This window comes from Odontesthes bonariensis, chromosome 15 (assembly GCF_027942865.1).
Source record: "Odontesthes bonariensis isolate fOdoBon6 chromosome 15, fOdoBon6.hap1, whole genome shotgun sequence".
NCBI lineage: Eukaryota > Metazoa > Chordata > Actinopteri > Atheriniformes > Atherinopsidae > Odontesthes > Odontesthes bonariensis.
The window spans coordinates 14,225,110-14,248,524 of NC_134520.1; the positions used below are offsets into that span (position 1 = coordinate 14,225,110).

The 23,415-nt window shown below is 46.0% G+C and overlaps 1 long non-coding RNA gene across 3 annotated transcripts in view; it reads left to right on the forward strand.

Annotated features, from left to right (window-relative positions):
• The window catches only part of LOC142400304 (uncharacterized), a 41,829-nt gene extending 26,436 nt beyond the window's left edge, over positions 1–15,393 (forward strand). For all 3 annotated transcript variants that reach the window (XR_012772921.1, XR_012772920.1, XR_012772922.1), the window contains exons 3-4: positions 790–2,292; positions 14,769–15,393. This is a non-coding gene — a long non-coding RNA (uncharacterized LOC142400304). The remainder of the gene's footprint in view (positions 1–789; positions 2,293–14,768) is intronic.
• The last annotated feature ends 8,022 nt before the right edge of the window (positions 15,394–23,415 follow it).

Consider the following 23,415-nt stretch of genomic DNA (forward strand, 5'->3'; position numbering starts at 1 on the left):
TGAAGGCCTTTCGCAGCTATGTAGTGACTGTGGCGAGGGTACTTTGGTGATTGTGTGGTTAGTGCGGCGTGGTGGGGGTTGAATTTGGCCATGGCTCTTTCTCTGTTGTGGAACACAATAGGACCATGAATCCTCAAAGAAATGTCCCCCCCATCTGCTATTATCATAAGAAGAGGACTGCTGAACCCATTTGAATAACTCTAGATGATACAAAAGCTGAGATGTTTTCTTTGACCAAGTTTCCATGGGGCACCACTGGGTCGGCCAAAACATTTCCATTCCTTCACACTCGCTATGACACAAACAGAGAAGGTTCAGGAAAGCATAGCTTGAAATATCCTGTCAGTTTGAAATGTTACTTCTGTGATTTATGGCAATGAAGGGCAAATAAATATAACTCTTTTGACTGTTCTCCTACCAGAGAGCCAAAAGTGTGGTTGCAGAAGAAAAACTTTTCCTGTAAATATTTTTAATGTATTCTGTTGACGCAGTGGTGATTTTTATAATGGGCCCACTCACTAAATTTTGCTATCTGCAGCACATCAGAATCTAATAGCTGAGAGTACCGTTGGCAAGCAGTATCTCACTCCCTGACACACTTAATTCTCTGCAGTTTGTGCACTCAAAGGTTAGCAGGTTCACGTTACCAGTTGAGTGAGGATGCCAAAATCCTCACCCTTGACTTACTCCTGATCAAAGACCAGGATTGACATTCACGGTGGGTAAAATGTTGAAAGTTGAGATTAACTTGTATTTTCTCCATCTCTGTCTGTTGTGTTTTGTGCACAGCAGGGAGAAGAGGAGGAGGCAGTGGAGGAGGGAAAAGACGAGCAGAGTGGGTGGAAGAATGGAAGGAGAGAAGGATAGAAGCAGTTCGAGGAGGTGGTTCGAAGCGGGTGAACCTAGAGCAGGTGAACACAGCTGTGGATTGCCATGGGCTCTGGCTGCCTTCCTCCTGTGGCCCGGATGTTGCATACATGGGTCCTGAAGAGCCAGCAGGGGCCAGCCAAAGCTGCAGCAGAGTGGGCAGGCTAGGCCAGCCAAGCCAGGAGAGAGGCAGGTGAGGCGGGTGAGCTGAGCTCTCATTCCCGCCGGCTAGGAGCCTCCTCGGCAGAGTGGAGCAGCAGAAATCAATACAGAGGAGAGAGGCTAGCTGAGGTTGCCCAGCTCCGCCTGCAGGCCTCGGAGCCAAGGGACCAACCACCACCACTACTCCCAGCTCCTCTCTCCATCTCTCTTTCTATCTTTCTCCAGCAGTCCCAGCACCAGCCAGAGCCGGGGCACTAACCTTGCAACCTCCCCACACGCAGTGTGTGTGTCAGTACATGCACGTGTGTTTCTGTGAAAGAGAGACAAACAGTCTTTGTGTGTGGTTCAGCTGGAGGGTTTTTTTTTTTTTTTTTTTGCTGACACCCAGGAACAGTTGATAAAACTTTGTCAGAGAGACACAGAGACAGCGAAGGAGGGCAAGAAACTGTAAAAGAATGAGACAGGACGTCGAAGGTCTCTTTTCTTCGAGCTCCCACCCTCTTATTACTCATTCCACCTTCACTGTTTGAATGAGAATCCGTTTAAGATGATACACAGGACTTTTCAGCTCAGTCCCATTTCCAAGCACGTAGCGCACAATATTCCTTGGATCTCATGAGCCAGGATGAAAAGACAATTTGAACTTTTTCTCTCATCTACTATATCAAGCACAACCTGTCTTTTCGCCTTAGATTTTCTTATCCTCACAACAGTAGCTCCCATCAGAGGATATGGCAGTGCAGTATTGATCCGTGAGGTGGAAGAGAGAAAGGCGGGCCCAGGCTTTCATACCCCTCTCCCTTGCTATGTGTGGGGGAAATAGCAGCTGAAGTCCACTTACTGGTGTGCAGCGGGAATCCCATGACAGCACAAGTGAATGGCTGCTAATTGAATGAGAGCTGGAACGAAAAGGACAGTAGTTTTACCTGTGCACTGCCCCATCTTTTTTGTTGGACTTTTTTCTCCTCCACATACACCAAAGGCCCTCTCCACATCAAGTGACTCAACCCGTCAGATATCTTAAGCTACATTCCTGGAGATGAAAGAATATTGCCTGAATAATGAGGAGTGAAAATACCTGGTTCTGACATTGGTGCAGACGTGAAAAAATGAAATCGGAAGAAAAACAAGATTGTGTTTATACGGTGGCAGAAGCATTCTACTCATGCTGATGTTTGAGATCCGGGATGACACCAAAGAACAGATGGAGATTTTCCTAAACACCAAAACCTACAGAGGTCACTCAGTCACTCGCTCCTCCTGGTGAGTACAGTTTAATTATTCATTTTAATAGCGATATTGAACTAAACCAGGATATGAAAAACATTCCTCTCCTTCTTAACACTGTTATGATGAAATAACATTCCTGCTCAGAGAACCATGTCTTCTTAAAGTGAATGCAGACACGTTGTTTTGTAGTTGATCTTCTCAGTCAGCCCTGGGCTGCGATCAAACTGTCACAGACTGTCGGAGGAGCTCGTTGTTGTTGCCTGTACCAGCGAGGGTATTAAAGCGCCATTCCCCCTCGCCTGCCAATCTCCTGGCACACAGAAAGAGATTGGCGCCTCTCCACATCTCAGCCTGGCAGCGACCCGTGCTCACAAAATGGCCGATTCCTGTCTGCCAGCTGTCTCCCTCAGCCAAGATGGCGCTTGTTTGGTTTTTAATGCCCGCTGTTTGCCATCTGCCCTCTAATTGTTAACGGCTATGCAAATATCCTGTAATTGCCTTTGCATATGCCTGATACTTAACCCCTCCCCCTTGGTTGTAAATAATAGTGCAAGCGTAAAAGGAATAAAAGGAGACACAACCCTGTGCGGCTGCGGATTGAATATGCAGCAGGAACAATTAGCAAATGAATGTTGCCTGTTGTTACTCAGCTTTTTACTTCTCTTTAAGCTCACCTTATTGTACATGCAAATCACTGATGCCGTTTTCTTGCTTTTGATGCTGGCTGGAAACATACAGCAGCCCCTCGTCTTTCTCTCTGTGACTCATTCGGAGACGCTCATGTGTCTGCTCATTGTGCCATATGTGACATCTGTGGTTGGCTTCTTTACCAGGGTACCCTGCCTCCTCTGACAGGCAGAGCCCACACTGTAAAGGAGAGCAGAAGCAAGGGAGAGGCATAACATAATGACCTCATTAGCATGCTCAGCACTCCCTACTATAGGCCCTGGTGTGCTGCTGCGCCGTGGGACCCACCGGTGTACGCCCTTCTCACAGCACTCAGCATGCAACATTTTGTTCCCCCCACACAATGCGGCGCTTCATACAGGCTTTATTACGCCTTGTCAAAGCGCAGGGGGATCAGGGGTATCGGTACAGAAGCAGCAGGGTACGAGCTGTGTACGTGGAGCAGGAGATGTCGCTGTGCTTTATGGTTTTAATGTGGTGTTAGCTGAACTCATGGATCCTCTGTTGCTGCTGCTGTGCATTGACATGTGTGTGTTTAGTTTTGCGCATGCGTGTGTGTCTCTGTGCTCTTTAGTTGTGTGTGTTTGTGCAACTGTCCATTTCATTGTTCGCTCCCATGGCATTTGTGGCTGTTTTCACCTGTCAGTGCCAATTATTGCAGAGGGTGATTTGGTGAATTGTCTGAGTCCTGGAACTAGGCTACTCATCCGCTCTGAAGACATGCTGTATAGTATCTGTTGTTAGCCTGGAGTCGGGTAGCTTGAACTTCTCAGGAAGGGAGTGGAGGACACCACAGCCACCCATGGCCCCTCTGTCTCGCTCCTAGAAAAAATAACAACATGACAGAAGATCAATGCATATAAAATAACCTTTTGAAATAATTCCTAGATTTAGATATTTTTTTCTTAAAGCAATCATATCCATCTTATGTTTATCTGTTTGTGTGAATTTTGATATACAGGTGTTAGTGTGCGTATTTGTCAGTGTGAGGTAGGTTTAGCGGTGAAATGACTCATCAGCCTTTACAAGCTTTAATTTGGAACTCAGATTCTACCAAAATCCAGTGTTTCAGTATGTTTTATCCATATTTCTAAAAATGTATTGCTTACAGTACAGTAAAACGCAGGTAATGTTTTCTCGTAAAGTGAGTTACAATTAGAACTGCAGATTATCTTTTATTAAGTCGTCTCTACTGATCCAAACAACACTGGTTCAACTTCTTATCTTTATTTTCAATCTGACTGAGACAGTTTTAATCAAGCCTCTCTTCCTAGTCACCCCACAGTGACACTGATTAAGCTGAGGTGGATCTCAGCAGACTAGTGGCCGGAGCCAATGGTAACCATGGTTAGCCCGGAGGGGCTGCAGGTCCAATATATCATTTCATCAGGTAAATGGACGTCAAGAGGACAGTTTGGGTTAAAATCAGTCCTTTCTGTCACTGACAGTAAATTAATATCAGCCAAAATTTAACATTTTTAACTATCCACTTATTTGTGTGTTAATAGTTAGCCAAATTTAACAGGTTAAACGCTAATCATGTGCAAATGTTCGCATTACAGTGTGAATATAGCTGCTTCTCTGGAACGGTGAAACAGACAACAGAGAGAAGACGATGTGAAATCAGCAAATTAGAGAAGCAGAGGCAAATCAGTTAAAAAAAAAACAACAAAAAAAACGTCTAAACCTGGGATATAATCTTGAACCTGTACATGAATGTGTCAATCAGTGTGGTGGGTGTTTTACTTTATAGGTTCATGTTCAAAACTACAAGAGAGTGACGTATTCTATATGAAGCACCCACTGAACAAAACATTCCACCATGTATGCAAGTGAGCCACCAGTACTGTTACATACATGCACGTGCGCAGTATAAACACACGTACACTAACACACACTTACATGTGTCCCTTCACACTTACTCACATGAACAAAGCACTCCCGAACATCATGTCCTGCAGAAAGCTTTTACACTAATGACAGTGGCTATATCCACGTTGCTACAGTGCCGCTGTTATTCATTATTCAATCCACGGAACACATGCAGAACGGTACAGAAGACCTTGGTTTAGGTGGACTTGTCTGATTCACTTGAATTACAATAGTTCCTGTGTGCACAGATGAGTTACAAACATTGTACTCAGTGGGTTTTTTTTCTCACAGGCTTTGATGTTTGAGATTTTCTCCAGGAGTGCCAAAATGACACACTGATCATTTCAAATCAGATCATTTTGATTTTACATGACTCATTTAAATTATTTTTTTACTATGGAAAAGTAAAAATGAACTACTCAACTATATTTTGTGAAAGAATACCACACAGTGATTTATGACTTTACTGAGTCAAAATAAAATGTAAGACTTTCTCAAACAATATATATATATGTTCATCTGTGCGTGTTACTGTCGCCCAGTCCACTGCAGCTTTTCTCCTTCTGACTGCCCCTTGCTTTTTATTTGCTTAGGTATTGATTGAATGTGGCCCACCCTCTGAAGTAATAGCTGCTGAAAGCATTTACAGCCATCGCTCAATTCATCCTGGCCTGTTGCGCATGTCTTTCTTCCTCTGGTGTGACCAAAGTGATCTTGTTTCCGTTTTGTTGAAGATCATCATTCAAATGAATAGGGATGGGAATCGAGAACGTGCTCCCAGTAGTTTGATTCCGTGGAATCGTTAATGCGCCTGCCTAACGATCCCGTTTATAGGTTCTGCTAACGTCTGACGCATTTGCGCGATGACGTCATGTGCACGCTTCGTATTTTGGCTCAGAATGTTTCCAACATGGCGTCGAGGCAGAAGCGCTCCAAAGTGTGGTAATATTTCACCAAAAAGGACAATACTAGGGCCAGTTGCAACACATGCAGAGCTTTGATCACATCAAAGGGGGGAAATACCTCCAACATGCTGAAACATTTCACCACACAGCATGCAATTACTTTGCACGAATGTAAAGTCAAAACTCAAAAGTCTCGGGCAACGTAAAACTTCCAGGTCCTGTTGATTGTAACAGGGCTCTCATGTCTCACGCATTGAGCGTGAAAGTCACGCTTTTGGGTCTTTTGTCAAGCAATCCCGCCACACATTGTATTTCTTTTGCTGTAAAAAAAATATGATATAAATTTCTCTGGCGCACCGCTATCACTTTGGAAACGGCAGGAAACAAGCACGTCTCCCATGAGTCTGAGCAGAGCAGTTATTAATAACAACAACACTAATATTAATATTATTAATTCCTACGACCCGTTCAACCGGCCCTGCCTGCATTCAAAACTTGAGAGCCCTGTAACGTGAAAACTTCCAGGTCCAGTTAATTGTAATAATGTTAGCGACATACTGTATGAATAATTTCCATCTGATATTAACATTTAGTTGACGAGAACTGCAAGAGTGAGGCAGAGTTAGATATATAGAGTTATATATTGTACTATATTTGTACTATATAACTGGATGAGAATTGATAAGAGAACCGATAAGGAACCAAATCGATAAGCGATATTTAATTGCTAAATTCTTAACAATTCCCATCTCTACAAATGAATAACCACATATACGTGCATACCTTTTACATACACCCCAAAAGGTATATTGGTGATTTTTGGCACACTTTTAAAATGCAGCTTTACAGTTTTTTTCAAGAAATGTTAAACCTGAAATGATCACAAATGCTGATCAGCACAAGTTTTTTTTCCTCATGTTACAGTTTGTCAAAGTAAGTATCATGGTAATGTTCATAAAGAACAATACATTCAGGCATTTTAGTGTAACATTACAATAACAAGCATTATTTCTTGCAGAATAAAGAAAGATCATTAAGATATTAGTAATTTTAACTGGATGATATGTTATTCTGATTCCTCTCGCAACAAGATGCATAATAGACTAAACTAAACTAATTTCGTTGCTGGAGTGCATTCCTTTGGTGAAATTATCCTTCTAAGGAAGTAATTCCCAACTCAAGTGTTACAGTTTTGGTTTCCTCGCAGCGGCAACACTGAGCCCCAAGTCTGATTATAGACTCAGGGAAAAACAGTCAGGCATTTATCCAAGTCACTGATTATGCCTTTTCAACAGGCTGCAAACACTCAGACGGGCTAGACAGCTCTGAGGGGAGAATTATGAAGCTGGAGTGGAATGGAGGCTGTATGAAAAGGAAATGAAAATGGAGTAGTGCTGTATGTGTGATTAAACTGCCTGCTCGCCTGCAAAAGGCCACGCTGCTCTAACACGGGCCTGAGACTTGGCCGTAATGAAAATGTGAAGGTGGTAGGGTTTGAACCCCTCTGAATGACTTGTATGAGCACACACAGTCACATTGTTACACTTATATTATATAGTGTACGTATATGTTCAGGCTAAATGGATTATCGTGGCCATTGAGAGAGTCTCCAGAAGCAATTTCAGTCATAAGCCAGCGAGGAACGTTATTGTGTTGAAATAAACAAAAGCTCCCAAACTTGGAAAAATAAATCATTAGGATTATAATGTTTAGTAGGTCATTCTTACAAGCCCTGGAAATGCTGTTGCCCTTAGAAACAGGCAGATGATACTGCAGTGCCCACGTAAATATTAAATTGAACCATTCAGATGCAGAGACAGCCTCTCAGTCACGAAGCGTGGGAACATGCTAAGTTGAGGGGACATGGCAGTCTGTGCAGAGGTGGGGGTTGCAGTTAGTTCACGGCCAGACACCCCAGCTGCACTGACTTCCATTCAGAAATAGGTTAAGTAGGACCTCAAGGGTCAAGGTTAGAGGAGGGTGGGGGAAGGGGGTCATCACTGCAGCATAGAGCGGCGTGTGTGTGTGTGTGTGTGTGTGTGTGTGTGTGTGTGTGTGTGTGTGTGTGTGTGTGTGTGCGTGTGTGTGCTTGTGCACCATTCGTCTGCTGTCCATCCCTGGTTGGCTGTTAGACTCGTCTGTAAGCTGTCTCTGTGTTTGCTTATTTTATAAGCTCCTTCTTATTGCCTCGCTCCAGGGACAACTTGAGCAGAGAATAAGGGGAACCCAACCCCCTTCAGTCAGCCCATGGGCAGTCTCCAGCCGGCCCTGAGCCAAATCATGCCAGAAATCCGTCCTGCAGCCCAGTCAACCCCCTGGTCAAACATCCCCCAGCCAAACACAGTCAAACCCAGTCAGACACTTTGACAGCCCCCCTTGTCTGTCTCAGTCTGCTGCCTCCTGTAATTTAACATGTCGGCTTAGGGTTCATCGACTGTGCACACCTCAATCAGACTAGTATTTTTTCATTACATGCCCCACTTTAAAAATACCTAGCTGGATCCTATCAATTTGAAATTATTACATTTTATAATCCAGGTCAAATACTATGCTGATAGGGCATGTTCTGTCTGAGCCCGAGCTATTTGTTCATTTTGAGTGGCACTCCTTGATTAAGCTGGACATCAATAGGAAACCTCTTTACTGATGAAACATAGTTTGTTCCTCCATCACTATCATTTCATGAAATCATACCGAAGGCAAGTCTGTGAGTTGGGGCCCTCTGCGCTCGTTGTATTTTGAAATAAATAGTGTAAGCCCTTTAAGAGGAGGGACTGTAGCACACGAGGGGAGGAGAGCAGAAAGAGGGGATGGATGGATGGATGAAGACAGGACAGAAATGGAGAGGAGTGCAGGCACAAGCTAACCCACCCTGCAGTAGCCTGCTTCCATTCTTCATCGGGGACTTATGCTTCATTAGACTGTCTGAAAAAAAGACCTGCTTTCCCTCATCTCCTCAATAGACTAGTCCCCCTTCTCTTCCATAGCCTGGAGGGTTCTCCTACAAAAACCCACCTCCCTTACCCCGTTTTCCTCCACGTTTCTGCCTCTGTCTTCTAATCATCTCAATTCACACAGAAACCAAGCTTAGTTTTTTGAGCCCCTCTGGTTCGAAGCCCCCCCACTCCCCCACAACCTCTACCTCCCATCATCCTCCGATCCCCACCGGCTCCCCTTCTCTGCTCATTCACTCACCTTGGTCAGACACACCACCCACCCACTGTTTAAATCCCTATCAGCATGTCAAGTAAATGTCTGCCCAGCTGGGGTCGACACACATACACACCCACACACGCATGCACACACACACACACACACACATGCTGAAATATAAATGCGATACACACACAATCTTTTGCTTGCTTCTGGGTTTTAGCCTTCCTCCCTGCTGACCCTTTTCACCCCTGTTTTGCTCTCTTCCCCTTCTTGCCGACTCTCGTTCCCCCTCCTCCTCTCCTCAGGCACTGATCTGACAGAATGGTTTGGCTAGCTGACTATATCTGCAAGAGGTTTATCACGGAGCTTCCCTGCTTTCCCTCTGCGACCTGTCTGTTTTTATTTTTTTTTAAATGAGAGTGCTTCCTTCAAAAGCTGCTGTGTACCCTAGGCCGTGCTCACCTTTACATCCCATCTATTTGATTAAAAGGTTAGCAGAATCCTATCTTCTAAACTTCAGTCCGTTTATCTTTGAATGCAATCAGCAGCTGATATATCTGGGCTGTGTGTTAAGAAATAAGCTATCATATCCGCCGTGTTTTGAAGTCGGTCCACAGGAGGACAAAGAAATGTGTTACATTAAGTTTTTCGTATTTTTCCATTTTAATTTCCTTTAGACAAAGGCTGTAATAAATATAGTTGCCTCATTTTGCAACTAACGCAGTGACATTCATTATTAAATGCAGCAGTCTTTCACTGAGATGGCATTGCTTTAAGATTAAACAGAAAACATTGTGATAAATTATTCATAACATAGAAAGATCAGATTTACCTGTGGTGAGGAGAACTTCTGTTGTTTGTGTGCACATTTGGCTGCGATTGCTTTTTTCAGCGTCAGATGTAAGGCTGATTTTCTTGTTCGTTCGAGACTGTCACAAGCGTAATCTTCATCCGATCTCCCACCAGCTAAATTTTCCCTGGGTGGGAAATTATTTGCTTAAATTGTGTTTGTTATGCCTTCACGGATGCTACATCATGCTGCTCTGCCCAGCGTTGCTTCATGTACACCGCTTTTATTGTAAGCATAAAGGATGACCGTGAACACTGAGGTCCCTGCAGACACACAGGCTCCTCTTATTCTTCTGAAAAGAAAATGACAGTTTCCCGTTTTTAGAACCCCCCCTCCCTCCTTCGTAGCGTGTTTCAATCATTACTCTAATTTTGGGGGACAATGATGAGCTCAGTGCATTCTCAGCAGTGCCTCTGTCAACATGCCACAGTCTTTATGCAAATGTATTCAGATGCATTCTCAGCCCCGCAGACCATCATCTCTACCTGGTGGTGGCTTTACAGTCCCATTTCCTGCCGTAGCAGGATGGCAGGCTGAAAAATGTAAAGCACAGAGTGAGGCGGACCCCTGCCAACGCGTCTGAAAAAAAGCCCCATTAAAGCCTGTGTTTATAACGGGGCTGTGATTTACAAATGTATGTTTTCTTGCCTTTGGGCAATGTGCCCAACCCCCTTTGCTGTTTCGCTTTTTCATCAGGCGCACAGCAGATGGCAATAGAACAGCGTAGACGGGGTCCTTGCTGCATGTGCATGGCGAGAAGGGAAAGCGAATGAGGGAGAGGGGGAAAGGAGAGATGTGCATTTTCATCTTAGTGGGTGCTCCTCTCTGGAGCCCAGTGCTCTGCTCATATTGGGATATTTTTCGAGTGCGTTGACACAATTTTGCACACACAGCCACACACACACGGCTGTGTACATCTGTGCTACTCTGCTTTACTTCATCTATGATGTTCTGAACTTGACTCAAGTTCATTGTTATTCATTTCGCTGTCATCCTCAGTGTCCTGTGAGACTGACTAAGTGTTCATCCCAGGTTTCCAAGGCAGAACTGTGTTATCTCTCTCTCCCTCTCTCTCTCTCTCTCTCTCTCTCTCTCTCTCTCTCTCTCTCTCTCTCTCTCTCTCTCTCTCTCTCTCTCTCTCTCTCCCTCACACACACACACACACACACACACACGTTCTCTCACTAACCTATTGTTTCAGCTGCAGGATGACTGTAGTCCTCTGGGCAAACGTGTGCTGACTGTACCAAAGGACACAGAGGAGGTGCAGTTTGTCAGTGACCTGGTTGCGTTGCATTTTTCTGCAGCAAATTTCAGTTCTCAGGTTATTAGATGAAGTGAGCAGATGTGACTGCATTCCTCTATGCAGGATGTTGCTATCTTTATTTTTGCATGGCTTAGAGGGTGGATTTGAAAAATCTAATTTTGATTCCGGGTTTGGCTACAAACACTTTAATCTTTGTTCATTTTCCAACACATGAAAACCAAATGAAAATGTTTTGGTTACTCTAACTTTTCTGGGATGTTTGCTATCATTATTTTAAATTACACCCCCCCCCCCCTCCATCTTATTTTATTGCCCTTCACTCTCCCGTGCATTTTTGTTCACATTCTACTTCTTTCACACGAAAACCAGGGGCTGCAGTTTGCTTAGCTGAGTCCATAAAGAGGCATTTAAAAAGCTGTGTTAAAAGACCAACAAAGCTTTAAATGTGCCCCCCTCTGTGAGAGGGTGGTTCCCATAGGGATGTGGCGTGGTGCTCCACTGGCAGGCCTCTACCCGGCCTCTCATTCAGCCCTAACGCACAGTCACGGTCACTTATGGTAGGAGGGAAAATCACACAATTCAGCCCGGGTCTGATCCAATGACATGTTTTTTTAATGAGTTGGCTCTATGTCTTTGTTTGGGCACCAAATTCAAGTCCAGACCCGAGCAAGTCCCGCTGAATAAGATGCAAGGCCATGGCCAGGCACAACGTAGCACACAAAAAGCACAAAGAGCCCAGCTTCTGTTTAGCCAGTGAATAGGTCTCTGCTTTCACACGGCTCCTCTGCGGACACAGCAATACTGACAATTAGTTTTAATGAGTTATTGCTCATGACACTTTTGTGCTGTCTTTGCCGTCTTCAGTGCTAAAGGGTGAGCTTAGCACTTGATGTGTTTTTAAAAGAATACAGTGACGCTCCAAAAAGTAGCGCTTGGAAGCCATTTTTAGTCCAATAAGTTATTTCTTTCCAGGGTCATAAACAGAAAAAATGTTATCCTCTTTCATTTTCACTAACCTGGGTGTCTTTTCTTGCAGAAAACATCACACCATATATCACACATATGTACGTGCTCATGTCATAGTGTGCATGTACATTTGCGAGAATGCCAGGTGCTCACTGGTTTGTATGTTCAGGGGTGAGGACTGTCATTAAACTGTCTGCCTGCATCACCAGACTCAACCATCACCCTGCCCGGCTGTCCGCTCTGCTTCTCCCTGGGCCCTTGAACGACCCACACGCGCAGATTCACTTGGCAATCAGCCAGGATTCGCATTCACAAAACATACACCCTGTCTCTTTACACTTGTCACAAAACTGATACAAGATTTTGAAGGCTGACATTACATACTAATGATATTTTTTGTACCAGTGTTGCTGCACGCTGCTAATATTTTGTTTTCATTGTGTTGACTTGGACATTGTAGTCCAAAAATTGTCATCACACAGATATTTTATAACAAATCTGTGTACACTCTCCAATTTTACAGAGACTTTTTACTCGTAAAGTTTTCTTTTTTCTCCCTTTTGTCAAGCAAGTATAAGTTTTTCCACTGAAACCCAGAGATTATTGGAGCTCAATTGAAACAGAAATATGCAGGGGGAGAAAAGGACATTTTAGTGTTTTACCAAAGGAAAGCATTGGCCCAACATTACAGGGGCTGTCTGCTTGACTGCTAAAGCACTCTTATGTCCTCTCAAACAGACTTCAGCCAGGAAGCCTATCTCTGATTAAGCCCAGATCTGTTCCTAGCTCACGTTCAAGGCTGTGCTAAAAGGGAATTAGTATGCAGAGAAGCAGACAGACGACCCTGTGGATCTAATAGGTAGCCAAACTGGAGTAGTAGACTGGAGTGGGTGGTAAGAGCCTCTAGTGCTCTTCTCCTCCACCTCGTTCCCCGAACCCCATCCCAGTCCTTAATGGGACGTCAGATGGACAGCTCCAGCTGAATTGAGCAGAGAGAGCAGCCTCCAAGCCCCTTGTTGCCCCCCCCATCCGCCTCCAAAAAAATAGTCTCCCCCATCCCCCTTCTTCTCCCTGTGCCCCATTTGCTCTCACACTGCGAGCACCCATAGCCGCTCCTCTCAGCTCTCTGGCCTATTCAAGGGGTCCCAGACACTCTCCATTCTTCACCCCCTCGGCCTAGCTCTGCATAAATTAGGCATGTCTCCCTGGTGTCTCGTGAGCCATCCTGGGCGCACCCGGCCCGCAGGTCTGCCATCCCCCAACCTGCTGTCACATTCTGTATTTCTCCTTCACCCTCATGCCATATTCTAACAATTTTCCACTTTCTTCAATCTCATCTTTTGTCTTGTATTCTTCCAAAATCACAGTGGCTACTTTTTTTTTCCGGCTTCTGCTTCCTCTTGTCTCTTCTTGTTTTCCCCCCTGACACACTCCTTCCCACCTTCCCTGCTTTGTATTCTATCCATCTTCTTTTCTTATCCTACCAGCAGTTCCTCACCTAACCAGCCCTCTTCTCTCCTTTTCAGCAAGGATATTGTTTACATCTGTCTTGGTAATCACTGGCAGAGCCTCTATAGACCTCACAGATGTTGCAATAAAACAGGGGATTAGCAGGCTTAACACTCGGGCTTATTTAGGGAGTTTTCCCGATGGCCTGGCAGTGAGGCCTATCAGCTCCTCTGAATTTGACCTTTTTCTGTTTCATCGTGAGCTGAGATCCTGCCGTCCCACTTCTCTTTGATTTGTGATTTTTTTTTTTCCTTTTTACTAGCATCTAGCATGCTGATGTTGTCTTATCCAGATTACTGCTCCAGGCGCTCACTTTATACTCCTACATCAGTATTTGGATTAAATTAAAGAGCTAAAGCACTTGACATACTTTACCTTTTCTTTTTATCAGCAGCTTGCTCATCTGGCGTAACATCCTTCACAATTTTTGAAAAATGTTTGAAGTATCATGGCTGCCCCAGTGTGTTTGTGGTCTTTTCTACCTTCTAGGAAGATTAACCCAGTGCTGCTAGCTGCCCTCTTCCTCTGCTCACTATGATGACGCTTGAACTGCCCCAGTCTCCTCCACTATCCTCTTTAACTCAGGGCTGAAAGATAATTAGGTGGTCTTCTCAGACTCAGCATCTCTGCTGCTCCTCTCTGCATCATGCTGCACAACTGAGTCCTGTTTTATGACCAAGCAGATCCAGCATCTGAAGCACTGTGTGTGTGTGTGTGTGTGTGTGTGTGTGTGTGTGTGTGTGTGTGTGTGCACGTGTGTGTACGGGGTCAACGCTTTTCTGTCTGGATCCTAATCCCAAAGGTGATATTAGTCTGGTAGAGGCGCAACCCCGCCACTCCCCTCGCAGTTTGTGTGTGTGTTTGTGCTGCAGGCATCCTGCGTCAGCCAGGAAGTCCAGACAGGCTGTACCTTGACCTTTGACCCATGACTGTCTGCTTGCTCTGGGGTCATGCACAACATTGATGCAGACAGCTGATAGACGCACAGACAAACATATATGTGCACCCCCCCCCCCCCCAAACATGAACAGTTACGTTGCTCTATGATGACACAAGCAGCGTCATTCATGCCAGACGCATGCATAGAGCTCATGTGATTTAAACAGAAATTGTTTATTCTCATCTGAATTAGCTCCGCTTGTGTGCACATGTTTTCCTACAGGAAATCTCTCATAATGTTTTCTTAGGTTTTACCTCAAGATTGCCAGAAATAGAAGAATATTACTGCACTATTTTCCCAATTTGCCAGATTTTTCTCATGCCGTGTCCTCCTTTGTATTTGCTTGTGTCTTTGCAGATGCAGTCTGTGAAAAGCCACCATGAGGATGAAAAGCAGTCATTTCACCATTAGGCCTTGAATAACAAAGCACACACGCTGCCTGTAGCCAGTTTCTTTGAACCTGTTTAACCTTGACTGCATATGGAAAACGCCACATCCGCACCTGCATAAACAGTCAGTCAGACACATCATTAGAGTCCAATTATCTGTCGCCTTCTTTCCTGCCGTCTCTGTCGATCCAAGCAGGTAAGTCTGAATCGCTACAAAAAGGTAAGTTCAGAGGTTGAATTGATTTGGGAGCTGTTTAAAGTGTAAAATGGATAACAATAATGGATGATATTTTCCAAAATTTGTTTCATTAGATATGAATTACCATTTTTGAGACCAATTTTAGGTCAGAAATTGAATGAGACCCCGAGGGTCCTTCTTTCCACAATGTAATTTAGATTCAAGTGTTCGACTGTAAAATCTTTCAAGAAGAGTTTGCTTCAGCTGAACTACTTTCTTCTTTACTCTGGCAGATTATGTATAGACACTATTCAATCAATTGTTTGTCATTGTGTATTGAACTAATTTGTCTTTAAATGATAATTTAGTTTGCCAAATGCTGAAAGTGTTGTTATTCTGAATAAATTCTAAATAAAGCTGATGAAAATAAAAACTGTCCCGGTTGTTTTCATTTCTCTGTTTTTAATAATTGTTTCCATGCAACTCAGTAACGTTTGTGTTTAAATCGACTAATCTTACGGCCACAGGAGAAGCTTGATGATATCCTCTATTTAAATAGTTTTTGTCTGTATCTGCAGCTTGATGCATCTAATTTCTCCAGACCATAAAGCATTTACGAACCACGTCTTTGTGACACGTTTCTTTATTTTGATGAATACAAACTCTGTGCTAGTGCTCGAAATACATCCAAAGTGTTTGAAGCTGCAGGTGACACTATTCCGACAAACAATTGTTGTCAGTAGGAACCAATTGGTTCTCGGCAGAGAGCAACAGGTTAGTTTTAGGGAGTCAGAAAGTACAGAAATATGGTTTAGTTTATTGTTTTTGGCATCTTCGTTGGATTTAATGACACCATTATGCACAGGACAAACACGGCCCTGATGCCTCACATACAAGCACGGCAGAATATTGTACAAGAAGCCGTTTACATAGATTATTCACATTATTAGTGGTTGAGGGTTTGGAGGAACAGTTACACCGTAGTGGCCTAAATCTTCAGTGTCAATTAGATGCCTTTGTATGGGAGCAGCAGGGGTGTTGAAGCGAGTTGCTGGAGCTGAAGGAAACTCTGAACAATGATACACATTCATAACCTCACACACACACACAGGTTTTGTTTTTTTTGTTGAGATCACACCTCCTTTTGTTTTCCCCCAACAGCCAGCGGAGGCGATGCCCCAGTGCCCCCAGTGTGCTCCACTGCTCTGGCTGAAATAGGTTCTCTGCTCCCCTCCAGCCCCCCCACTCTCCCCCAACAACACTGTCCCTTCGCTCAGTCCAGGCACCCCCCTGACTAGTCCTGACCTGAAATTAGGGACAGGCAAGCCTCTTTGGCCAGTCTGGTATATATATATATAAAAAAAAAAGAGTGTGTGTATGTGCTCCATGGCCCTGAAAGAAAGCAGGAGATTATCCCATTCTGTGTGTCCAGTCACCATTGCAGTATTGACCACGGTGGGCCACCCAGGGAGCGTCCAGCCAGCCGTGAGATGGCCTGATATACATGCTTACTGGCCGTGTTAGATTCCCCCACTCTCGCCGGGGAGCAGGCCGAGCCCCACAGGCTGGACGCTTTCTAACAACCCAGAGTACGGAGTGACCAGGCCTCCACACACAGGGACACGCACACTCTGCACAAAGCCACACATTTCAGCCCACCCTCAGTACAGTAAAAGGCATTGCCATCAGGTCGTTTTCTGTGTCCTGTGAGGCGAGGCGGAGGTCATTGGGAAGGTGGAAAACCTCTTTAATGGTGGGAATGATACCATAACACCTATAGATAGAGTTACGGATCATGTCACATAAAGTCTGTATACAGTGTAGACTTCTGACGGCAAGGCCTGCTCCCTCCTGATGGCAGATGTGAAGACAAGCGTTTAAAAAAAGACAAATCAGCTTTTATTAAAATCATCTTTTTATCCTTCTTGCTCCCATTATTTATTCCCCTTTAGTATTTCTAATGTTCGTTTGATCACTGTAAAAGTAAATGCAGCCCACTAATTTGACCAATTTTTTTCCATTATAAACACACTGAAAGTAATTCATACTCAATGCAGATTATACATATTAAACAAAGATTTTATAACTTGACCTCAAAGTTTTTTTTGCAGCCCACTGATAATACTGATAATTATGAGCAGTGCCAAACAAAGCATATGGTATTTAGAGCAGGTCCTTGTGTTGTAAAAGCAGCTCATTATTCAGTTAACTAAACCCTCAGGGGTCCACTGATTGTCTTGTAATTACTCAGCTGTTTGTTTGTCCATGAAGGGTCTCTAACATCCTTGTCTGTTAACAACACAAAGGCCTTTAACAGCAGGGCAGAGCCACACACAACTCCCTGGCCTTAACAAACACGACCATTTCAAGGTAGATGTGTGTTGTACACATTTTTTTTTTTACTGCATGTGAACCATAAATAAAGAGCTCTGATGACGCAAAATAAAGAAGCTTTCTGGTTTACTCTTTGTTTTCATTTGGAGGTTCGCTGTCAAATGGCTCAATTTGTTAGAATAAACAAGACGGGACAAACAGGTTGTGTCGTTTAAAATTATCCTGTTGTGTCTCTTATTTCAACAGTTAAAATAATCTCTAGTTCTCTGTTTTTCCTTTAATATTACATATTACACAACTTGAAAGGAAAAAAAGTTCCTTTTTTAGAGCATCCATGAAAAACAAAAAACAGGTTTTCATATTGGTTACCATGCAAAATGCAAATTAAAGAAACTCCTCAGGAAGCAACTCAAAGTAACAAGTCAGCTGGAACATCAGCACATTATACTGTAATAATACAAGGCATTAAAAACTGTTCTGCTTAAATCGCTCCGAGATTATTCGAGATTTTTTAAGGATTTTGTTGGGTTTTTCATCAATTTTCCTTTATCCTAGAATTTAGAAATGATCCTCTTTTAATTCCATTGCTGTTAAATATCTTTGCTTCTTATGACAACACACAAAATAAACTAAAAAAAAACAAACTGATTGCGTTTTCAAAGACAGGCCTCATTAAATAGAATCTTTGCAGGAGGACATCAGCATGGGGTGTCATCAGGGCCCTCAGAAGGCATATGTATCCATACACAGCAACCCAGGCGTAACTGGTATGAGAGGATGCATTAAACCAGTTATAATTCAAGCAATAAAGTCCACTGTTGCATCAACATAATGGTGATATAGAGTCACACAAATCTTTATATTCAAATAGGCATAATGCCCGGAGCAAGGATTATGATGATTATGAGCAAACCTGTGAGAAATGCAGGTGTTTTTGCGTGAGAAATTATGTAAAAAAAAACTCCAGCTAACCTCATTTCAATGAGGCAGAATTTAAATTGAGTTTTTGAATTCAAAGGGCTCAGCTGTGACCCTCCAATGGGCTGTCCCAGCATGCACACATGAAATTAAATTATTATGTAAGGGCTCTAATTTAAGTTCTCACATTCACATGCGGTGAGAGGCTGACTTGCGAAACGTGTTGTGACGTCAGACGAGGAGCAGTTAAAAGTGACGAGAAATCAAAACCTGCGATACCTTAACTTAAAACTTTTTTCTTGTGCCGAACCGCCGTGTGTGTGTATGTGCAGGGTGTCTCCCCAGCTTCCCTAAACTTGGTAGTTGTCACGCCCAGAGACTCATGTTTTTAGTTTTCATGTTTAGGTTATGTTTCTTTTCAGTCCATGTTTAGTTTTCACTTCACTTCCCTCACTCAGGCCATTAGTTCATTCCCCTCACCTGTTCATTCCCCAACCAGCTGCACCCACTCACTTAATCACTCAATCCCTATTTAGTTTCCTGCCTCCCCTTTCAGTTTGCCGGATCTTTGTTGATGTTGATGTCACTAGTGTTGTTGCTGTTGTTGCGGTTAGTTCTCATGCCATGTTTCAACGACTAAGTTAAGTATTTATTCCATGCCATGTCAAGTAATTTTGTTTTTGTTTATAGCTCAGTTTTTTTCCGGCTCTGCCGCGTTTTATGTTGTACTTTGTTTTTTGTTAATAAATCACCCTTTTCTTTATAAGTCCGCATCCGTGTCCTCCCCTTCTACTCCACACCAAAACCTGACAGAAAGATCCGGCCAGAAATGGACGCGGCGGACGAAGACACCTTTTGGAAGCTGGTCGGGAGGTTCTGGGCCTGCTTGGCACGGGACGACACCGCCTGGCAGCAGCTGAACGTGACTGATGACCTGGTGGACTTCTTTTTGAGGAAGCAGGTCCTCCAGCACTTGCCGGCTGTGGCAGACATCTGGGCGGAGGTCATGAGCGTGCAGCGCTCAGCTACCCAGGACATTTTTGGCTTGGAGCCATACGAGGTAACCATGCTGTACAGCTTCTCCTCAGCCACAGTCACCAGAGACTCAGCCGTCCCTGAGCTGGCCCCAGCCGTCCCTGAGCTGGTCCCAGCCGTCCCTGAGCTGGTCCCAGCCGTTCCAGAGCTGGCCCCAGCCGTTCCAGAGCTGGCCCCAGCCGTTCCAGAGCTGGCCCCAGCCGTTCCAGAGCTGGCCCCAGCCGTTCCAGAGCTGGCCCCAGCCGTTCCAGAGCTGGCCCCAGCCGTTCCAGAGCTGGCCCCAGCCGTTCCAGAGCTGGCCCCAGCCGTTCCAGAGCTGGCCCCAGCCGTTCCAGAGCTGGCCCCAGCCGTTCCAGAGCTGGCCCCAGCCGTTCCAGAGCTGGCCCCAGCCGTTCCAGAGCTGGCCCCAGCTATAGAGGCCTCCGGGCCTGACTCCGAACTCGACCAAGAGGCCATAGGGCCTGACCACGAGGCCATAGGGCCTGACCACGAGGCTTTAGAGCCTGACCACGAGGCTTTAGAGCCTGACCACGAGGCTTTAGAGCCTGACCAGGAGGCTTTAGAGCCTGACCACGAGGCTTTAGAGCCTGACCACGAGGCTTTAGAGCCTGACCACGAGGCTTTAGAGCCTGACCACGACCACGAGGCCACAGGGCCTGACCACGAGGCCGCAGGGCCTGACCACGAGGCCGCAGGGCCTGACCACGAGGCCGCAGGGCCTGACCAAGAGGCCGCAGGGCCTGACCAAGAGGCCGCAGGGCCTGACCAAGAGGCCGCAGGGCCTGACCAAGAGGCCGCAGGGCCTGACCAAGAGGCCGCAGGGCCTGACCATGACCAAGAGGCCGCAGGGCCTGACCATGACCAAGAGGCCATAGGGCCTGACCAAGGGGCTTTAGGGCCTGACCATGACCACGAGGCCACAGGGCCTGACCAAGAGGCTTTAGGGCCTGACCACGACCAAGAGGCCACAGGGCCTGACCAAGAGGCCACAGGGCCTGACCAAGAGGCCACAGGGCCTGACCACGACCAAGAGGCCTCCGGGCCTGACCATAAGGCGGCAGAGCCCGACATGGACTCACCGGTTCGAGCCCCTCCCTCCCACCCCCAGACTTTGGGGATGTCTGGGATCCATCCCTTAAAGGGGGGGCTCCCCCCCCGTCGGAGGTCCGTCCGACCTTGGGACGGTCCCCGGCTCCTCCTCCAGCCACGTCATCGGGGGTCCGGGCGTCCGCCGGGCCGTCTCCTGCCGCCACGCAGAGGGAAGTCTGGCCGCCCGCCAGACCACCGCCTCCTGCTGCCACGCCACGGGATGTCTGGCCGTCCGCCAGACCACCGCCGTCTCCTGCCGTCACGCCGACGGAAGTCTGGGCGTCCGCCAGACCACCGCCGTCTCCTGCCGCCACGCCGACGGAAGTCTGGGCGTCCGCCAGACCACCGCCGTCTCCTGCCGCCACGCCGACGGAAGTCTGGGCGTCCGCCAGACCACCGCCGTCTCCTGCTACGCCGTCTGCGGTCTGGGCGTCCGCCAGACCACCGCCTGTTCCGGCTACGCCGTCTGCGGTCTGGGCGTCCGCCAGACCACCGCCTGTTCCGGCTACGCCGTCTGCGGTCTGGGCGTCCGCCAGACCACCGCCTGCTCCGGCTACGCCGTCTGCGGTCTGGGCGTCCGCCAGACCACCGCCTGCTCCGGCTACGCCGTCTGCGGTCTGGGCGTCCGCCAGACCACCGCCTGCTCCGGCTACGCCGTCTGCGGTCTGGGCGTCCGCCAGACCACCGCCTGCTCCGGCTACGCCGTCTGCGGTCTGGGCGTCCGCCAGACCACCGCCTGCTCCGGCTACGCCGTCTGGGCGTCCGCCAGACCACTGCCTCCTGCTGCCCAAAGCCGGTACCACGCCCGTTTCTGGTTCCCCGACCGGCTTCGAGCCCCTCCCTCCCACCCTTGGACTTTTTTGGGATGTCTGGGATCCACCCCTTGAGGGGGGGGCTCTGTCACGCCCAGAGACTCATGTTTTTAGTTTTCATGTTTAGGTTATGTTTCTTTTCAGTCCATGTTTAGTTTTCCCTTCACTTCCCTCACTCAGGCCATTAGTTCATTCCCCTCACCTGTTCATTCCCCACCAGCTGCACCCACTCACTTAATCACTCAATCCCTATTTAGTTTCCTGCCTCCCCTTTCAGTTTGCCGGATCTTTGTTGATGTCACTGGTGTTGTTGCTGTTGTTGCGGTTAGTTCTCATGCCATGTTTCAACGACTAAGTTAAGTATTAATTCCATGCCATGTCAAGTAATTTTGTTTTTGTTTATAGCTCAGTTTTTCTCCGGCTCTGCCGCGTTTTAAGTTGTACTTTGTTTTTTGTTAATAAATCACCCTTTTCTTTATAAGTCCGCATCCGTGTCCTCCCCTTCTCTACACCACCCTGACAGTAGTCTCCCAAACACCTAAATAAATGTTTAGGCTCAGCCCGAAACACTCACGGAGGAGCAAGTTGGGGGTTTGTTGAGTGAAGTGGGTACATGCAAGAGTCGGGGTGTGAGTGGAGGGCGAGGGGGTGGACTGCATTAAAAAGTCCGAGAACTTGGAGCCTAGTTTGTCATGCTAACTGCAGCTATGGTATTGAATGCGGACACAGAGAGCAGAAGGTTCACAGGACCCCGGCCATTCTCATGCAAAGTCTGTCAGGGCCTTCTCTTTCGGCCGTCCACCCACACACCCCCAGCTTATGCTCTTGCAGCTGAAATACATACATGTTTATAGATGGGCACGCACTCACTGAAGGCAGAGCAGGGCGCCCCTTTCTTAATGCATGCCTGAACTGTGAAGTTGCACTGAGAAACAATGGATACAGACTCTTTATGACAGCAAACACTCTCACCTTGCTGCTTTCATTTTCGAAAAGTCTTATTCTAAAGAATAGAATATTCTAAATCAAATTTTAAATATTATATTTTAAATCCAAAAGCTGTAATAGAACATTAGGAAACAAGTCCTGCTTGTTAGCAGCATCTCAGACAGTAAAAGGACATGAAAAATAAGGAATAGAAAAAAGGCATTTGCACATTTACTATATCATAATCACCAGAGCTTTTTGTTTTTGTGAAAGAAAGTGCCACACTTTGAATTAACAATCAAGTTTAACTTCCTGTGACCCTGACATTACCTTGATGCTGGTTGGGATAAAATTGACCTAATTTCCTGCCTGATTGCGAAGAATAATGCTGTAGCTGCGTGTTTCCCGAAAAACACAACTTCTATTCAGAATTCTATTTCAGCATCTCTATTCAATCAGCCGCTCGCCCTGATTCTGCTGGGGGCTGCACCTCTCATCCGTTTCACCTGATCCAGAGATTGGAGGAAGCTACAAGTCATTTGGTGTTGAATGTGTTTAAATGCCAAGTGGTGAAAATGTCAGCAGCACCAATGCATTTGCTCTCTCTAAATGCAAACACCACATGCAAATGAATGTGTTAACCGCCTCCAGGCTTGAAAAGAGCTAACAACCACATACATGTGTAGGTGCCAAGATTTATGTGCACAAATTTATGTGCACTATAGTTCCACAACCAGGGACTGAAGGAGTCTCTGTTTCTGTGTGCGTGTGTGTGTGTGTGTGTGTGTGCCCCCTCATCTGCACTTGGAGTAGCCGTTTGGAGCCTGCGTGTGATTGAGTGAAGGCCAGCACAGACTGAACACTCCCTCTAATGGAAGAGAGGAGCCCAGCAGCTCAGTAATGCACTGACCTCAGAGCTTTTACAACGCTGCCAGCCGATAAGTGGCAATATGCGGGATCTTATAAAATTAACAAGACTGAGCAACGGGGAGAGGGAGCTTGGAGGGTCGCCGCATGAGGGGACGACAATCTTATATCACCAGTAAATATCAGCAAGTATGCACAGAAGGACTGAAGCTTTTCCTGACTGAGTTTTACAGTCACGGCAGCACGATTAGCCACTTTTTCATCCATTTTGTGGCTTTTTTAGGAGAATTTTACAGGCTCTTTTATGTTAGATAAAACATCCTTCAAAGGATTTTTTTTTTAATACCAGTGAATTTATGAAGGCTTCCTTGGAGACAGGTGCTTTGGAGAACTAACACAGGGCAGGCCCTCAGAGTGATGGCAACCAGCCAGCAATGGCTTCTGCAGGATGCCAC